The sequence below is a fragment of the Mauremys mutica genome, chromosome 13, assembly GCF_020497125.1.
Source record: "Mauremys mutica isolate MM-2020 ecotype Southern chromosome 13, ASM2049712v1, whole genome shotgun sequence".
Classification (NCBI taxonomy): domain Eukaryota; kingdom Metazoa; phylum Chordata; order Testudines; family Geoemydidae; genus Mauremys; species Mauremys mutica.
Window position 1 is genome coordinate 28,153,946 of NC_059084.1, and position 18,557 is coordinate 28,172,502.

An 18,557-nucleotide genomic window follows, 5' to 3' on the forward strand; every position below is an offset into this window, starting at 1 on the left:
TGCCTGGAGGAGTTTGAAAGGTTGTGGTTTCACTTAGTACAGGAAGCCAATCAAAAACCAGAATGGCCAGGGGAGAAGAGTGGAGGTCAGACAAAGAATGGCCGGATTTCAGCCATGCTGTGGTGTTGGAACATGCAAAGATATTAGTTGATGCACAACTTATTGGAAGTGTTTGTCCTCCCACCAACTAGTAACTTTTAAGATGTAAATTCCAGCATCTCCTTCATTTGTTCTTCCCTTCACACTGCCCTTCACTCCTAATTTTCCTTCCTTCTTGGTGTCTCTCCTGCACATTTTCAGCATCTGTTCTCTTTCCTTCCTTTGCCATCCTGTTTCTCTCCTTTGTGAAGTTCTTCTCTTCCTTCCCCATGTTTCATCATCACTGTAAATTCTACCCTCAACTCTCCGGCTATTCCTTAGACATACAGAACCCCATCCCAAAATAAGTTCATTCTACTCCCTTCATCCCTGACACATTTACGCCAAGTTCAGCTACCTCCCCATACCCTTCACTCCCTGCCTCAAACACTCATTGTATCTCCAAAAGCATACACCTCAATCAATAAACCAAAGGAGGGAGGGAGGGACCCATGAGGCTGTTCCTCTGCAGCCTGCCAGCCCAGCCTGCTGGGATCTTTGTGGGGGAGCATGGAGAAAGAGTGGGAAAAGGAAGGAACTGGGGAACAGTATGGCTGACTGGTTGCTTGTTCAAACAGAACCATTACTGATAGGCAGTGGCAGCTCTCATCATTGCTCCTTCTCGGACAATGTCGGGCTGCGCCATGAAGAGTCAACAGCTTTTGGGCAGCACTGCTTGGGCTAGTGATGCAGCAGTGGCCCCGGCGTCATAGCTCAGAGCAAACGTAACCATGAGCCACAGGCGGCTCTATAAGTACCAAAGGCCAATTTTTAAAGGTATTTAGGAACCTAAAGATGCAGATAAGCACCTAGTGGGATCTTCAAGAGCAACTATAGTATATACTTGATCATAAGCCGGTTCGTTTATAAGCCAACTGCTCCCCTCCCGGCCCCCTCAAGATGGATAAGTAAAAATGGAAAATTTTTATAACCCGTTCATAAGCTGACCCTATAATTCAGGGGTCAGCAAACTTTGGCTCCCGGGCCATCAAGATAAGCCGCTGGTGGGCGGAGATGGTTTGTTTACCTCAAGCTCTGCAGGCACTGAGGTAAACCTAAGTAAATAAAGTGTCTCGTCACACCAGCTGCTTACCCTGACAGGCCAGGACAGCAACTGGTTGGGAAATTTTTTGTGGGAGAGAAGCTGGGAGTCAGAGGAATAACCCCTGTGACCACTCCCCACATGACCGCACCCCTAGCCCGGGACAGCCCCACTCTCCCCATCCCATCCCTTCTCACCTTATCTGGGGAGGATGTCTCTGGCCTGGCTGGAGCTGCTCTGGCAGACTCGGCAGCACAGCCACAGCCTGCTCCAATGGGCCAGACCAGGTGGCTCGGCTGCAGCATGTTCCAGTGGGCTGGGAGGCACGGCCACAGCCTGCTCTGGGGGGCAAGGCCGAGCGGCACGGCTGCAGCCTGCCAGCCCTGGAGCTGCAGCTGCTTCGGAGGCTGGGGCAAGAGCAGCGTGGCCCGCCTCTTCCCTTCTGGCTCTGCTGCCTCTCCTTGCTCCCTCTGCTGGGGAGACGGGCTGTGTCCCACCTCTCCCTCTCTATATCCATTCACAAGCCGACTCCCTTCTCCGGTGCTTCCCTTTTTTACTAAAAAAATTTGGCTTATGAACGAGTATATACGGTACTTGTATATTGGCCAGATTCAGTCTGGCTCTCACTACCCACTGGCTTCAGTGTTTGGGTTGCAAACACAGCAAAGAATCATTTTGCACGCAACGCACAACCTGTGGAACTCCTTCCCAGGGGATGCTGTGAAGGCCAAGACTACAACATGATTCAAAAAAGAACTACATAAGTTCATGGAGGATAGGTCCATCAATGGCTATTAGCCAGGGTGGGCAGGGACGGTGTCCCTAGCCTCTGTTTGCCAGAAGCTGGGAATGGGCAACAGGGGATGGATCACTTGATGATTACCTGTTCTGTTTGATCCCTCTGGGGCACCTGGCATTGGCCACTGTTCAAAGACAGAATACTGGGCTAGATGGACCTTTGGTCTGACCCAGTATGGCCACTCTGATGTTCTAAATCCTGCCCAGCAAAGTTATTTTTTCCTGATTCTGTACTGTTTTAGGAGACAATGTGGTCTAGTGGAGAGAGCATCGGACTGGGATTTGTGAGACCTGGTTTCTCCTCTCAGCTCTGGCACTGACCTGCTGGCTGACCTTGTGCAAGTCACTGCCTCACTCTGTGCCTGAGTTTCCCCATCTGTAAAATGTCAATAATGACACTGACTTCCTTTGTCAAGCACTTTGCCATCTGCTAAAGAAAAACATGATATTATTATTATATCATGGATAAACTCACCTCAGGACAAAATTTATGCCACGCCTAAGGACCTAAAGTTAGGCTCCAAAATCCATACTTAGGAAACTAAAAAAAAGATAGCCTGATTTTGCAAAGGTGCCCCAAGCAGCAGCAGCAGCCCTTCACTTTGCTTAGTACCTCTGAAAATTGGGCCACTTAAATTTGTAAACCCCTAAATATGGATTTAGGAGCCCAACTTCCAGGCCAATGGGTTTGAAAATCTTGACCTTTATCTTTTGTCACAAATGAAGCTTTCTTCCAGCACCATGACGTATGTCAAGAGGAGGGTCACGATTACAAGTTTCCAGGATCAATGTTACCATTCCTACAAGTTTGGTGAGAAGTGCTTCTCCCAGGGGAGCTCTTGGATTGCTACGCTGAGCAAAAAGAGTCTACACTCTTAAAATTCACAGATAAAAAACTGTTATGATGGGACTGAGGATCATCTGAAGAGGAGTTCTGTGTAAGATGGCAAGTTTGTCTCTCACTCCAACAGAAGTTGGTCCAATAAAAGATATTACCTCCCCCACCTTTGTCTCTAGAATTTAATAAACAATTCTGTTGAGGATACACAAGAAAGATATCAACTCCAGCTCACTCCCTTAGCTGTGAATAGGAGGAAAAAGCAGGGGAAAAAAAAACAATTTTAGTCACTAAAGTAAGCAGATATGACTGAATACTCACACAATGGTAGATCTGCTATGTAGCATGGGGCCATTTTTATAGACAACTTTTCAGAGTAAAACTGCAACTTACGTTAACACCTTCAATTCACAGCGAATAGTGTTACTGTATTTATTGCATTGAACAAACATATTATGCACTATAATTTCCCTTACATGTTATGTTAGGTCTCAAAAACTAATATTAAGCCAGTGCCATTGGAGAAACATCTGAAATCAAGTGTAAGCTGACAGAACACACCAACCCACCTTCCGTTACAAACTTAAGAACTACACCGGGGTAGGCAACCTATCGCACGCGTGCCAAAGGTGGCACGCAAGCTGATTTTCGGTGGCACTCACACTGCCCGGGTCCTGGCCACTGGTCCGGGGGGCTCTGCATTTTAATTTAATTTTAATCTTAAACATTTTTAAAACCTTATTTACTTTACATATAATAGTTTAGTTATATATTATAGACTTATAGAAAGAGACCTTCTAAAAATGTTAAAATGTATTAGTGGCACGCGAAACCTTAAATTAGAATGAATAAATGAAGACTCGGCACAGCACTTCTGAAAGGTTGCTGACCCCTGAACTACACCAATGCTAACAATCAATAGCTACCTAGAAAGCATGGGTCCAGTTCAAATAGGGAAGTGCAGTGAGCATCAGCAAAGCTCCAATCCTTGGAATTTTTCACTGTAAATCTGTGTGTTTTGGCTTTGCTTATTCCTGACAGAGGATTAAACTGACCTATTTTAGGGTTTTATACTGCTGCCCACCACCCTGGTCGCTGAGCGCCTAGCCACGTCAAATAAATAGTGACTCCCTAGGAGTTATCAATAAATATAAAGGAATAAATCATACTCAAAGCTTTCAAAAGTTACTTTCCATCAAAAATACCTCACTGCCCCCACTGCCATGAATACGTCCATCACAGAAATGCATGTTTTCTAATGAAAAGCACAGGGTTTCATACTCAACATCACAATGAAGAACTAATGAGTAACTTCCTTTAACATCAAAATACAAGGTGACTAGACTCATCAGCCCCTTTATTTTTTTAAAAGAAGCCGAAGTGGCCTGCTCCCACCCAGCACTGCTTGACTGAAAGCTTCCTACAGCAATGTAAATACAGTGCTCAAGAGGGTGTGAGTTTGACAAATAAACTAACAAAAAAAAATCATGAATTATCCAGTATCTTCAAACAAGATTTCATATTTTTTTATTCTTTTAGGTACAAGTACCTCTCTCAGTTGGATTCCCCTCAGATTAAATTATTGGCTCCTGAGCCTGCAAAGATTTATGTACATGCTTAATTTCACACACTGAGAACGGTCATTCTGCTTTCAAGTGTTTAGACTGTAAACGCTTATTGTTACCTGTCTGCATAGTGCTTCAGCCAGTGGGGCTCAGCCCATGGCCTGCAGGTACTACTGCAATACCAATAAATAATACACAAACAGGCCTTTAAGAGGACCATTCAGAGAGTAGAATGTTCATTTACATTAAAAAAAGCATTTGCTGAATTACAACATCACACTACTTCTACTGAGGCTTTATGTTTAGTTTAAACAGTCTGTCAAAAGTTTGTGCAGGGATTCAAGTTAATCAGGGTTTGCCTACAATATAGTTTCATGACAGATTCCAACAGGCCAATTCACAAAACAACAATTTAAAAAATGCAGTCTTTTTCAATGTAATCATTAAGTTAAATAAATGAGAATTGGCCAAGGGAGACAGCAAAAAAAAGTCAATTCTAAAGTACAACATTCTCAGTAACATGTGGGGTTTGGCATTAAGAGTCCTGTGAAGTAGGCATATCTGCCCAATATTCAGTGACCCACAAACAGTTTTTAAAATAGCTGGTTTGATCTGACAGCTTTGCTGCCCAGAGAGAACAAACACAGTTGAAACATACATTTATTTTTTGTTCGTTTTATTAATCCTGTGTCCAGCCGACACCTACGCTAAGGTGAAGCTGTGTTTAAGTGCATGTGATTCCACTTGGGGTCCATTTTACCCAGGTAAAATAGCACATTAGATGTCTTTTCTTAACTTTTACCAGCTGTGTTTTGCTGACTACCCTGAGCATCTCCACCTGTTTCCACAGATGGTGCAGCTGCAGTTAAAGGCAAACACCTGGCCTTACATATCCATACCTTGCGCTTTAAAAGTAGATTAGAGTTACAACAGCTCCCCATAGCACTGACCTCGTTAAGGCATATCAGCATGTTGACGGTGAATCCTACTTGGGCACTTAAAATGTTGGCCATTTCAAACACCACTGATCTGAAATTTGGAACATAGATTTTTATATTGAACAAGGGTCACTTACATTTGCTTAGCTTTTGATTGACAGTTCAACAAAAACAATGAAGTCCTTGGAGTCTCATGTGGTCGGGTTTTTTTGCCAACCCTAAACTTTAATTTAAAAAAAAAATTACAAATGTAATGTACCAAGATCCATTAATCATCAATAAGAAAATGTTTCTAAATGGCCAACATATTAAATTTGAAAGTCAGGCATAAAAAAATATTCTTGACCTGGACAGCTGTTGAGTGTCAGGCCCACTGTCCCACAGAGAATGATCATAGAGGAGAGGAAACAGGTTGAAACTCAGTCCAGATGAGACTGAGTTAATGCTGGAAGCAACTGGAAGATGCAGCAAGCATATTTTCACTATCTTTGATTGAGGGTGAGACGCTATCATTTGTGACGCATGTGTGTAATCTGGGGGTTGGGTTGGTACACAAATGATTATACAGCAGCAATGTCCAGGAAGGCATTTTATCAGCTGCACCTGGCTAGATGATTGTAAATGCTTCTTTTGGATGTGGATCTGCCACTGTTACCCTTGTCTTTGTCACCTCAGAATTGCTACCTGGAGTTAACACTTTAAATCAATCCAGAAACTTAAGCTAGTGCAGAAAGCAGCAGCCTGCCTATTAAGTGATGCTTCCAGGTGACAGTGCATGACACCTGTGCTCCATGATCTGCACTGGCTGCCAGTTGGTTCTCAGACTGAAGATGAAGTGTTGGTTTTGATCAATAAAGCCCTAAATGGCTCTCTCCTCCAGCTATACTGCCGCATGCAAATCAGCAGAGGCACAACAGCTGGACCCCAAACTTAAAAGAGGTGAGTCTGGCATTAGAGCATTCTTCAAAGGGGCCCTCAGTTCTGGAAAAAGCTCCCCTGTGTCTAAAATAGCCCAGGACTGCTAGCCTTCAGCGCACATTGCGAGACACGTGCTATGAAACAGGGTGGGTTTTGACTGGGGGTAGATGTGCAGAAAGGAGTGGCGTTTTGGTGATTTACATTTTATTTGTTTTTGTAATTTATGGCAGAGGCAGCTAGAGCCTTGGATAGGCTCTATTTTATTTGTTTATAAATCTAGAGAAAATGTCAAAGGCATATCCATTGTAACAAAGGAGTTCTGCCATTTTTCATTATTTCATATGTTGGACAATTATGCCTGTGTACAATTTGGTCTTGCAGCCTAGATAATAAATAGTTCAAAAAGGACCTAAAGAGTCCAAATTCTTATTACAACAAAGACACTTCCAATAAATCTGATTGCCACATGTATTGCTACTTCTACCATCACCACCACCATGACCACTCCCCGTACGTTTCCACAGAAGCAAGTGGGTGTTCATACTGTGACTGCAGACATGGTGAAGAATGTGCAGTGAAAAGACACTGCACACATATATACAAGGATGAGTTCTCTCAGCCTGCCCAACCCAAATGTGGAAAAGATGAGCTGAAGGGCATTTCCCAAGTGAGATGAACCTTTACTTGAATTTAAGTTTTATGAAACTGGATCAGATGCAATAAACTTACATTATAAAGTGGGATAAAGTTTTGCGGTGGCCAATGCTATGTTTAGGTGTAACGAGGACAACCATGATATTCTGGCTGAGAATATCATTTCAAAAGAAGCTTGAGGGGTCACCATACAGAAGATCTCTATGCAAATAAAAGCTATTTGCCTGGCTGATTTGCTTGCTGTCATGTCTAGAAAAACTCTGAACTCTTTCCCTAAGGTTTAGATTTCAAAAAGTTATTAGTGAAGGCCAGAAGGAATCTCTGAGAAGGGACTCTTGAATGATAAGAATTGCTGGAGATGCCGTTTGCAGAGACAACCCACAAATCTGTTCCATGGGTCCAAAAGTCAAACATAATTGAACTGATACTTATAAAAGCTCCACTCAACTCAAGTCACATTTCCAAAACTCTGCACTGCTCAGCCTCCTGGATACTAAAAGCTCTCCCTTACCTAAGCCGATTTACAATGGGTCTCTGTAGCCTAGAGGATTTTAACATGAAAATGGAAGAGTGCTGCTTGCCCAACCCACGTGAAATGGATAATCTCAACTGGATAAGCCTGTTTTAATGAAGAAGCAGAGCATTTCATGAAGTGCAGAGACTTTCATGAAAGACCTGCAAGGCCTCTCCTTTATGGCCCTTTCTCACTAAGGCTGCAATACAAACCTCTAAAGTGTATTTTGTATAAGACTATTACGAGTTATGTAATGAAACACAGGGCCAAAGGTACAGGATTCTCTTCTCTGTATACAAAATATTTTGAAGCCTGTAAAATCAGGAGCAGTGCAAACTTCCCTTGCATCCTCCACCACAAAAACAACCCCACAACACATGCATATCACTCTTCCATCAATGCGCCTCACCTCTTACTTGGAGAGGCTCACTTCTAGTAGCATGAGAGCCCGGTCTCCATGGTCTATTTAATCTCTGGCATCTCTATTGAGTCTGCCAAAAAGGGACCAACTGTGATATGGACACCTGTCTGCTAGGAATGGACTGAAACCAACAACTCATTTCACACAGGCCAACAAACAGCTGTCAGATGGCAATAACTTTGTTAATGCCAACCTGGGCTGCAGTCAATCTAGAAGTGAAAGGCTCCATACACCACTGCTAAACTGCTAAGCAATCTAGCCTCTGTAAGCTTTAATATCCGTGCAATCTGTTGCATTTAAAAGCCATAGATTTCAACAAATTTAACACTGAAACCTAGGTATAGATCCCCTGTGCTATATTCAATGGATATAAATCCATTGAATATGTATGTATTTAAAAAACCCTTTGTTCTTATAACAAGAACACTAAAGCAGACCACACTGAACCAACAGTTCACAATCGCTCCTTCCCTCAAACGTAAACACACAACTGGTGAGAATAAACAGTGATTTTCTGGACTGACAGAACAAGCAGTGTTGGGGGGGATAATTCCTGTGCTGTACCAGTGACTGGAATTACCAAGGCTTTGCCAGCAGCTTAATGAGATGGAAACTCATGTTCCCAATGCCAGGATGTGTTTGCTGGGGTATAAACTACTTGGATGCCCTGCACATTGTACTGCTGTGTTATAAAACAGGTGCAAAAAGCACTGATGCACCCCCATTTGCGGATGGTGCAGTCATCCTGGTAAATGTAGCCAGTTGGAAAGTTCTGGTATGCAGATTCAAAATACTGGCATGCTAAGCTTATGGAGACAGAAAGGCAGTTCCATATCCTAATGATTCCAGCCACTGTTTACTTCCAACAGTTACCCTCCGATGGAGCATTGCAGTTACTGATAAGTAGGCTACTTCTAAAAAAGACTCTGGATATTATATATTCCCCTCCACAGATCCACACTCACCTTCCAGCCATTGCTGCTTTCCTTAGCCATGTCCCCAGTGGCAAACAGGAGGCAGGTGTTTACACTGAGGCACATGACCCCAAGCTAGGTTTAACTGCTTTTTAATGGTTCCTGGTCCACGCATCTCTGAAAGTGAGAACGTAACAGTTTCATGAAGGTGGTGGAGTTTTTGAGCACATTGTGGAACACAAACTAGACAGTTAACCATCTTAAAGAGTAAAGGATGGGCCATTGGTGTCGGAAGGTCAAGAGCTCTCACAGGTAAAGTAATCTGAACTGGAAACACAGCGGGTGGTAGGAGCTCAAGAATTTCTGGCTAAAATTTGCTACTTTAAACCATTACATTAAGAAGGACTTGATTTAAGTAAGATGTTCTTTAAAGCAAAGAAAAGAAAATGGAGATAAGACTTTCATCCAACTTGGGCTAAGCTGGAATGAAGCTGGTTCTGCTATTTGAGGCAAATCCTGATATTAATTCTATTTTGTTCTGCAACTGGACAGAGTATTCCTCTTTGCTTCCTGCCTAAACTGTTATGTAGTGTTGTGTGCTATGAAACAATTACTGTAATTAACCCCAGAGGTAGCTGGATTTCAAATTTAGTGGTGGGTGCAGAAGAGTTTCCTGGACAAGAGTTTACACTCTTTAGGATCCTTTTGGATGAAAAGATGCTCTATAAAACAATCCTTATTGTTTGCTCCAACACCCCCGCAGCTTGTCTGTACAAAGCAGTTAATGCTGCCTGAACCTGCCATCATCTCAACACTAAAACTGGCAAATGGAGGGTGGCACATGCTGAATGTGTTAGTCTGTGTGTCAGAATAGCATGTGGCAGCCCCAGGCAGAAGCAGCTTTGGTACAAAGAGGTTCGGCTTGATCTAAATTTGTTTGTTGAACTGATGCCTCTGCAACTCCCCACTTCCCGCATACACAAATTGATTAACATTGAGTTGTGATGATGATGATAATGTTTCCACTGTAAGTGTTTGATACATACACAAAATACACCTTTACTGACTTTGTACTATCATTAGGTGTCTTCAGAAATATTACAATGATCAGGAGAAAGGTTACATTTACACAAATCAATAGTTGTATTGTATTTGGCTTTGGATCATAAATAGGACTTAATGGATTTTATCACAGCTAAGGAAGTTGCTTGAGGAGCAGATGAAAGTTACAGAAGGAAAAATATTGCTGAGAGTGTGTTGCAACCACTTACCAATTTCTCCTAAACACTCAGCACTTTGAAAAATATCTGAAGGCACAAGAACAAATTCCTTCTGGGGGTTAAGCACCTGAAATCCCCCTTTGAGCTCTTGCCTTTTAGTTAGCATGCATAGAACATTTTGCAGCTGAAAATTACATGGCCAAAATATTGAGCCTTAAGATACCAATTTTGTAATGGAAATGACAATTGACAATAAGGGTGCCATTGGGCACCGTAGTAATACCATTGTTTCCTCTTAGCTGGAAGCAGGTCCCTAACACGAAGTTAGTTATTTACAGCCATGATTTAGTCCCTATCAGCTTCTTCAAACCATATGCCAAATCCAGAGCCATGCTAGGAATAAGATACTGCATCTCAGTCTGCAATATCCTGTCCACTACATGCAACTTCCATTTCAATAACACCAAACATAAAGATGATAGTCTAAATAAGAGCGGTTTATAGTTAAAGCCAACATGAGAGCCTGAGACTGCCTGAGCCTGCTTCCCACAAGTTCACAGGAGTCATATCTTACTAGATTCACCAGACCCAAGAGAAAACAGCCAGAGATAACAAATATAACATGAAAAATTATCACCAGCAAGAGTGATCTCACAGAGCACCAGGATCAAGAACAAAGCAAGGTCCTGCAGGGCTACAGGAAGCCAGCCAGATAAAAGTGCATTCCAATTTACCCTTCCTCATAACATACAGGAAAAGAAAACTAACCACCCTGTGGGTCTCCCCATCTGGTTGTGCTAGAGGTGACAGCATAAGGGCTGCTTCTCTTTCCAAACTTTCTCCTCAGAGCTTCCCCACCTTCACCACTACAAACATTTTGGAGACTTAAAATTAATGTCAGACTAAAAACCCCTTTAAACTGTTTCGTCCAAGTATTTCCAAAGCTTTTTGACAGGGGAAGAGAGGACAAACCCTGCAGCCATTGATTCAGCTCATAGCAAAGAGAGATCCGGGCTCGAAAAACCCAAACCTTCTCTCTTCCCTTCTCCTGCTGTTTTGGAGTCCATGGGCCCTGTTGTGTTTTACATAACAATCAGAACAGGTCCCTGTTTCTCCTGGGGCCCGCTCAGAGCTCGCTTGTAAACAGAGCCTGCTGAATGAATAGATGTTCAGTTTACAAAAGATCCTTTGCTTAAAGCAAATTTGCCTCTCAACACATGGCCAAACTCTCACACAATAAATTAACTATTTGGCAGCCGCCAAACCTTTGCTGGAGCCAAACCAATTAGGGCTTTAATGTGATCCCAATTTCCTATTTCTGAGACAGGGTGGAACCGGGGAGAGGGCGAGAGGTGTGTGTTAAGTAAATCCCCTCTTAGTTTATAAATCTTTGCCAATCATCCCAGATAAATCTGTCATCCACAGCTCTAAGATCTGCATCACACTAACCTTCTTGAATGGAGGGCTATGGGAAATCACACATGGTATTCAGTGCGTCTGCCTCCCAACATGTGTTTTTCATACTTTGGCAATTCAATCATTTAAAAAATATTTACTGAGCTTTGTCTTTAATTAAAAAAACATGTCCACAGATAAGACAAGCTTAGCACAAGTTATTGTTTCTGAGCTAGAAATGTCATACATCGGAGTGATGTCACAAGATAAACCCAGTCCCCTGCCTGAGTATGGCCCATCAGGGAGTCAAACACCTTGAACACTTTTTCCACCCCCTAACAAAAACCCTATAGAGTCCCAAATATCCAACAGTCTCTTGCTCCCCCACAAAGCTATGGGTAAGTGGGAGGGAAGATCCTGGCTGCAGACTTGAAAGACTGCTGGCCGGATTCCTAGAACAGAGGAGCCAAGATGGTGGTGGAAATCCTGGGAGCCACTGGGCTCCATGGTGTTTTAGCATTCAGAATCAGCTAAATCACTCCACATCCTGGCTCTTGGGCTCCTCACACGAGTGTGCGCACACACACACACATTTACTCAGACATTGCTTTATTGAAACTCCTTATATCTGCAGCCACGACTGCTTTAAGACAACAAGAAGTTCTGTATAAGCATATCGGATAATCTAGTTTGCAGTGTAACCACAAAGACTACTGAAGATTTGGTACCAAGAAACAGCCATTGGAGTACATTCTCCTTGCAAGGCCCATGTAACCTTCATTAGCATTAAAGAGGTATGACCTCAGGGAAAGAAGAGCCCACATGTCTTTTAAGCATCTCTATCTTTGAACAGCATCTAATCAAGAGGCTGATATCTCTGAGGAATTTTGGCAACAAGAGTCAGTGCGGTCAGAGTCCCAAATCTAGGAAATACATATTGTTTCTTAAATTACGTCTTAATACCAGATAACATAAGATATGGATCACTGAATATCTTAAGAAATACAGGAATGCACTCATTGCTGTTGGAACAAGTTCTATGGAAAACCCACAGCTTCTCCAAGGCTGCAATGCAGGAATCCAGCATTTTGTATCTGACAGGACTGTGTACGAGCATGGTGCGGTGGTAGTGCCTGGGCCCAGACTCTGGAAGGTGGGACTGGAGTTCCGCCAGCTCAGCGCACTAGCCACACCTCATCCTTTAGTCTTGCAGCAGCTCTGCCTCTGAAAATTATACAGCCTGCTTTTAGCTTGGCAAGAGGGGGGCTCAGGGCCCCTTTGGTAACCTAAAGATCTGGCATAGGGAGGAAGGCCAGTTGGCTACCCCCAGAAGATGACCTAAGGAGAGAAAAAGCCACCAGTCGCCTCCGAAGACTCCTGTAAAGTGTCCACCGTTGGGTGAGGTGCTCTATAAATACTTATTACTATCACGATGGAGGCATGCTGTTAAAGCATCAATAGGAATAGCAATAAATGTTTCATGTGGCTCATTACAGGGAATCACATGGTGTGGGGAGCAGAGGCTCTCCCAATGGCACTTTCCTCACAGGACCATTCCTCTTCCCATCACAAGAGTTCCAGAGCCCTGAGATCAGTCTCTTCCCCTACCCCAACAACCAGGAGGCCCCACATCAGAGATGGCAACATTTTGGGCGGGGTGGGGAAGGACAGAAAAGGCTGCAAAAGGTGTCATATTATGAAGTTGTCCATTGTCTAGCTGGGAGCGTAGATCATCCCAGCATGTCCTGCTCAGCATCCCAGGCCCTGCAACTGCTGTACATGGGGGACAGCAGGGTGAGATCCACCTCAAGATCTGCACCTAGATGTTACAGTAATGGAGTGCATTAGAAATGGCTGGGCAAACACATACGAGAGCCACACTGGCCCCAGGTGATATATTTGGAGGCACTTGCTATTACAACATTACTTACAACAACAGAGTCCCCAGATACCAGGAGAAGGGGAGACATGAGAGACAGTAGAACTAGTATGGATTTACTTTAACAAAGACCAGCTTAGATGGTCTTTAAAAGCGGCAGCAGTATTTATCTACAGCACTGTTTTAAATTAATGGAACATCAGGTATATACCTGCTTGAGACAGTTCCTTCTGAGATGATCAATAGAAAAATGGCTAATATTAACATTTTAAATTGCCAGCTAGTTCTGAAACCTGGCACCCCAATTAGATTGTTTTGGGTGGAATGAGATGTTTCAAACAGTGTTATTATGTCACTGTTCAGCTCCAGTCAGGCCAGCAGCACATGATTTAAAGCATCCTTACAACCAGAAGGGTGAGGGCTATTTTCAAATGAAGTCTCAAATTTTCCAGAATGCTGTACGTTCAAGGGAAAAGCTGCATGAAGATTCTGACCCCTCAAAGGATGCAGGGTTCTCTGCCCACTGATCTCGTGTCTCTGCTTGTAACTTAAAGGCTGATTTATAGAACAAAGTTCAGCTGAAGAATAAATCATTACTTGTAGCAGTTAGTGCTTCTCTTTCCATACGGATGGGCTTTTTATTGGGGAGGAGGAGGAGGGGGAATTTTAGCACTAATGAAAGGTGCAGCCTTGACAATCCTGCAGACTGACGTTTATATAGACAACAGAACAGATATCAGATGGTATCTTCCCTGTTTAATTAGACAGGCTTCAGGTGTGGGGAAGAGAAGACAGACATAGGGACAATTTTCTGCCACAGACTTTCTTTCATTGATACTCAACACAGGAGACAAGGACAAGCCTTGGAAAAATAGTTTCAAACTGCCTGGAAGAGTTTCAGGTGAATCACTTATCTGGGTTGAAGCACTGGATCCATAACTTTCCGTACCAGAGGACTCGTGGCACCAGATTCTCTTTTCACTTACACCAGTTTTATGCCATGCTAACTCCACAGATGGACTCATTCCTGATTTACACCAACAGAAGTGAAAGCAGAACAGGCTTTTTTCCTTCTTTTTTTAATTTTAGAGGCTTAGTATAAAAACTGAGCTAGTTGTGAGACTTGGTTAAAATAATAAATATATAAAATAAATATAAAGTTCGGTGACTTTTCATTTCAACATTGCTCTGAAGCGAATCAGTTCATGAGTTCTACCTCACATATGTGCTGTTTTCCATCCACTGCTCGGAAAAGTCACACACCATATTCAAGAAAATGCTTCTCTTGTTCAGCCAGTTCAAAAGATTCAGGGCCCACTTCTGATCTTACTTACTCTGGTATAAAGGAAGAGTAACTCTACTAAAGCCAATGAATTTACCCCAGGGTAATAGCAAGGTCAAGTCCCTAAAAGATCAGTTTTAATTTCTGAGCATCAGAGCTGTCCTCACTATCATACCAGAAAGGGATATGCAAGTGAAGGCTAGTATCTATTTTAAAGTAATCTGAAATTTTCCCTATTTCAAACACCCAGGGTCACCTGCATTCCCACTTGTATTCTGAACTATCAGCTTCATAGAGAACATTTAAGGATTCCTTCCACAGTACTTTATCAATGCAGCCAGTAAATTTGTTCATTAATGTAATGAAAACATTAGCCAAATAACCAAGTCAATGTATATATTTGGCATTACTGACATTATATGCCCACTCCTGTTGACTTGCTTTCTAAATATCAAAGACAAAATGCAGAAGTCCTTGGACAAACACTACACTTCACTGTGCAGTAAGTGTTGGCAACAAGCTCCTTCATGTTCAGCTGCTGCCCATATGGTTAACAATAACTGATACCTCACACGATTTTTTTTGCCTGCTTTTTATCTACTTACATGGTCTCCATCATCATTTTTGAGCACCTCAAAAATTGGTACTTTTATCCTAACAGAACCTCTGAGAAATAGGGGACCATTACTCTTCCTATTTTATGGATGGGGAACCAAGGCACGAAGAGGCAAAGGGTATGTCTACACAGCAATCCAGAGATTTAATTGCTGCTTGTGTAGACATAGCTGAGCTAGGTTTGATCATCTAGATCATTGCTACTTCTAGTAACAACAGCAGTGTAGCTGCGACAGCAGCAGGGGCTGACCTCCTGAGTACAACCCTGCCCAGGATACTGGGTACAAACTTGAATGGCTGCTGGCCATGCTACCACTGGTTGTGCTGCTGCAGCTTCACTGCTACTGTTACTAGAGCTAGCTTTGATCTCCTGATTGCAGTGTAGCCTAGATGTACCCAAAAGGCTCTGATCCAGTCAAGCATTTATCCATTGACATCAAGGTGGCTACTCTCATGCTTGAAGTTACCTACATGCTCTGCTGGATCAAAGCCTGATTTCAATGGGAGTCAGGTGTTTACATACCTTTGAGGAGCCAAGCCTGAGTGACTTACCAAGGTCACACAGAAAATTTGTAGCAGAGGCAGAAGTTGAACGCAGGTCTCCAGAGTCCCACTCTAGTGCATTAACCACAGGACCATCCTTCTTTCCCCCCTTGAATAGCTTTTCTGAGTAGGGTATTAAGAGATTGTCTTTTCACCTGGTGCTTGGTCCTGTACCAATATGCATTCTTGTCAGTGCCTGCATCACTGACTGCAAAGTCATTCTGCACCACAAACAGGTCACAATGGAACTTTTGCAAGTTATTTTTGCAAGACACATCCAAGCTGAAGAGCACTCTTTTTCATATCCTGCAAATATGTGACATGTAATTACATGATCTAACTCATGTTATTATAATGTGACCTCTCTACTAGAGTTTACTTCTCTCAGCAGCCACCTTGGCAATATGGTGTGTTGAGTGTGCACGGTTTGTCACGAAAGTATTTTTAACTGGGTTGATTGCATAATACCCTCACTCCCACCACATCTCAGTACATTTTTCCACCACACAACAAGGATTTATCCATCATCTGTAGTTTCCTTCATTTGGCAATTCCTTCAGTAACCAGGCATATAGCTTTTCTGGCTGTTTCTACATTACTGCTGGCATCTGTCTTTAGGCGGATTCCCTTTCAGGCCAGCACATTTCATTTTAAAATGTTCTCTCATTTTCTTTGAACTTTAGGATGCACTTTCACTGGTTGCCTTGCTTCACTGAACTCAACTTGTCAACACAGACACACTCAGGATACAGTGATTTTAGCGAATACCAATCCTATTCCACAGTTACACAAAGGCATCACAATGTGATCTCTCTCTCTTCCTGCACCTTACTACTCAGCCCACTGTTGCTTGAAATCAATTATGAACACACAGGTTTATCCATAAATTAACAAATGCTGCACATGTAAGAAAAGATGAGAAGAATGAATGGGAGGCTATTATGGCTATATACACACACACTAACCATCTATTCCACTCATTGGCAGCAGTAATGTACTTCCCTGCAGCCCTGCCAACTTTACAGCTTTCAAAGAAAAGGATTGCAACTCTTCCTAGAAGGAGACCTCCTGTTTCGGTAAAGTTTGTTAAAATGGAGCTCAAGTTAATCACCTTCATATCCCCAATGGAGCACTCTGTAGGCTGCTATACAGCAACACTGGAGTGCTCCGTTACACACATACATGCACATAATTCTGTTTCTAGTTCATTTGGCTGTATGTCTGATAGGAAGGGCATGTGTAAACATGCCAGTTAGTAGGTTTACTAAGATTTTGCGGTGAAGAACTATTACTGTCAGAGAGCAAAACAAAGACTCCTACATTCTGACCTTCCAGTTTGATCTGCAATCCAGTTCTATTCTGTTCAATTCATTTTACACAGATATACGGTTGCTTTACCAGCCCAGAGAGATGTAAAACACATTTGCACTCAACAACAGAGAGTACTTGGTCATGGAGTATTTACAAACTATAGAACAATACCAAGTTGCTACAGGTCAAAAATGTTGCTTTATGGGGACAATTACCACTTTTCTGTTTAAAATGTCATTTAATACAGGGTTAAAGCAACCACCCTGACCAGCTTAAGATCAAGTAGTTTCAGGTTTTAACATTCCCTCTAAACTCATGCAGTGTAATGAAGATGCGTGGGCTAGCGGAGATAGGTGCAGTCTAGTGATCCAAGCACAGGATGCTACTCTGATACTGACTTCCTCTGCAGCCAGGCATTGGTGACAACCTTTGTCTCTATTTCCCCATCTGTGAAAAGGGAAGGATACCTGAAGTAATTCATAAGAGGGTTCTAAAGGATTAGTTAATATTTACTGAACTTTGAAAATGGGAAGTACTTCATAAGGGGCCTAAGTACACTAGAAAGTTTTGCCATTTTAACTATACCAGTATAGTTAAAAAACAGTACAACAGTACTAGTATGGACAGAGTTATACCAGTATAGCTTATTTTGGCTCAGAAGTGGAATAAGCTACACTAATATATGGCACACCACATGTAGACACTCTTATTCTGGAATCAGAGTGTCCACATGAGGAGTTATTCCAGTATAGCTATATCGGCTTAACTATACTGGTATAATGGTCAAAAAAAATCACCCTTCCAACCAACATATTATAGTGGTACTTTTCTAGTCTAGACAGCCCTAAGCATTTGACAGCTTCATTCACAAGCGAACACGTTTAGTCATATTAATTTTTAAATGAGGTTAATATGACATTGCTCAATTTCTTGGAGTAAGAGATCTAGCTGAGTTGCAGAAAAACTTACATTTGTTATGAAAACAATGTCCCAGACAAAATCTGTACAATCTTCAGGTATCCATAAAACATTTCCCTTCAAAAAGAACTGAAAAGGTTTTGTTCAAAATTAAGAATACACTTTTGTAAGTTCCGAACGCAAGTAGAGAGAATCAAACTTTTTAAGACCAATGGGCCCAATCCTGCACCTAATGCCTTCTGGGTGAACCCATATGTCTACAAAAAGCCTCACTGAAGTCAATAACTCCACATGCATGTAATGGTCTCCTGAACATGCCCAATAGCTAGACTGAACCCAGAATGATTAGCATGCTATCTTAACAACATTTGAAATCATCATGGTCTCACAAAGGGTGAAATATACCCCAGTGGAAAACGCCAATTAAACCCTTGCACTTGTTCACTGTCCAGAGGTGAATTTTACCCTATGGGCCCATCCTGCCCTCACTGAAGTAAATGGAAATCTTGCCATTGACCTCAATGGGAGCAAGAATTGGCCCCAAAATATCCTGAGATATCTGAGCTGCAGACTTCCTTTCTCCAGGCCAGACTAACAGTCATTGACTGAAACCACGACAAAAAGAGGCCCATTCCAAACCCGCACTCGCTCCCT

The 18,557-nt window shown here is 42.5% G+C and overlaps 1 protein-coding gene across 3 annotated transcripts in view; it reads right to left on the reverse strand.

The window, feature by feature from the left end:
• The window catches only part of CBFA2T2 (CBFA2/RUNX1 partner transcriptional co-repressor 2), a 98,383-nt gene that overhangs the window by 77,638 nt on the left and 2,188 nt on the right, over positions 1 to 18,557 (reverse strand). The window lies entirely within an intron of this gene.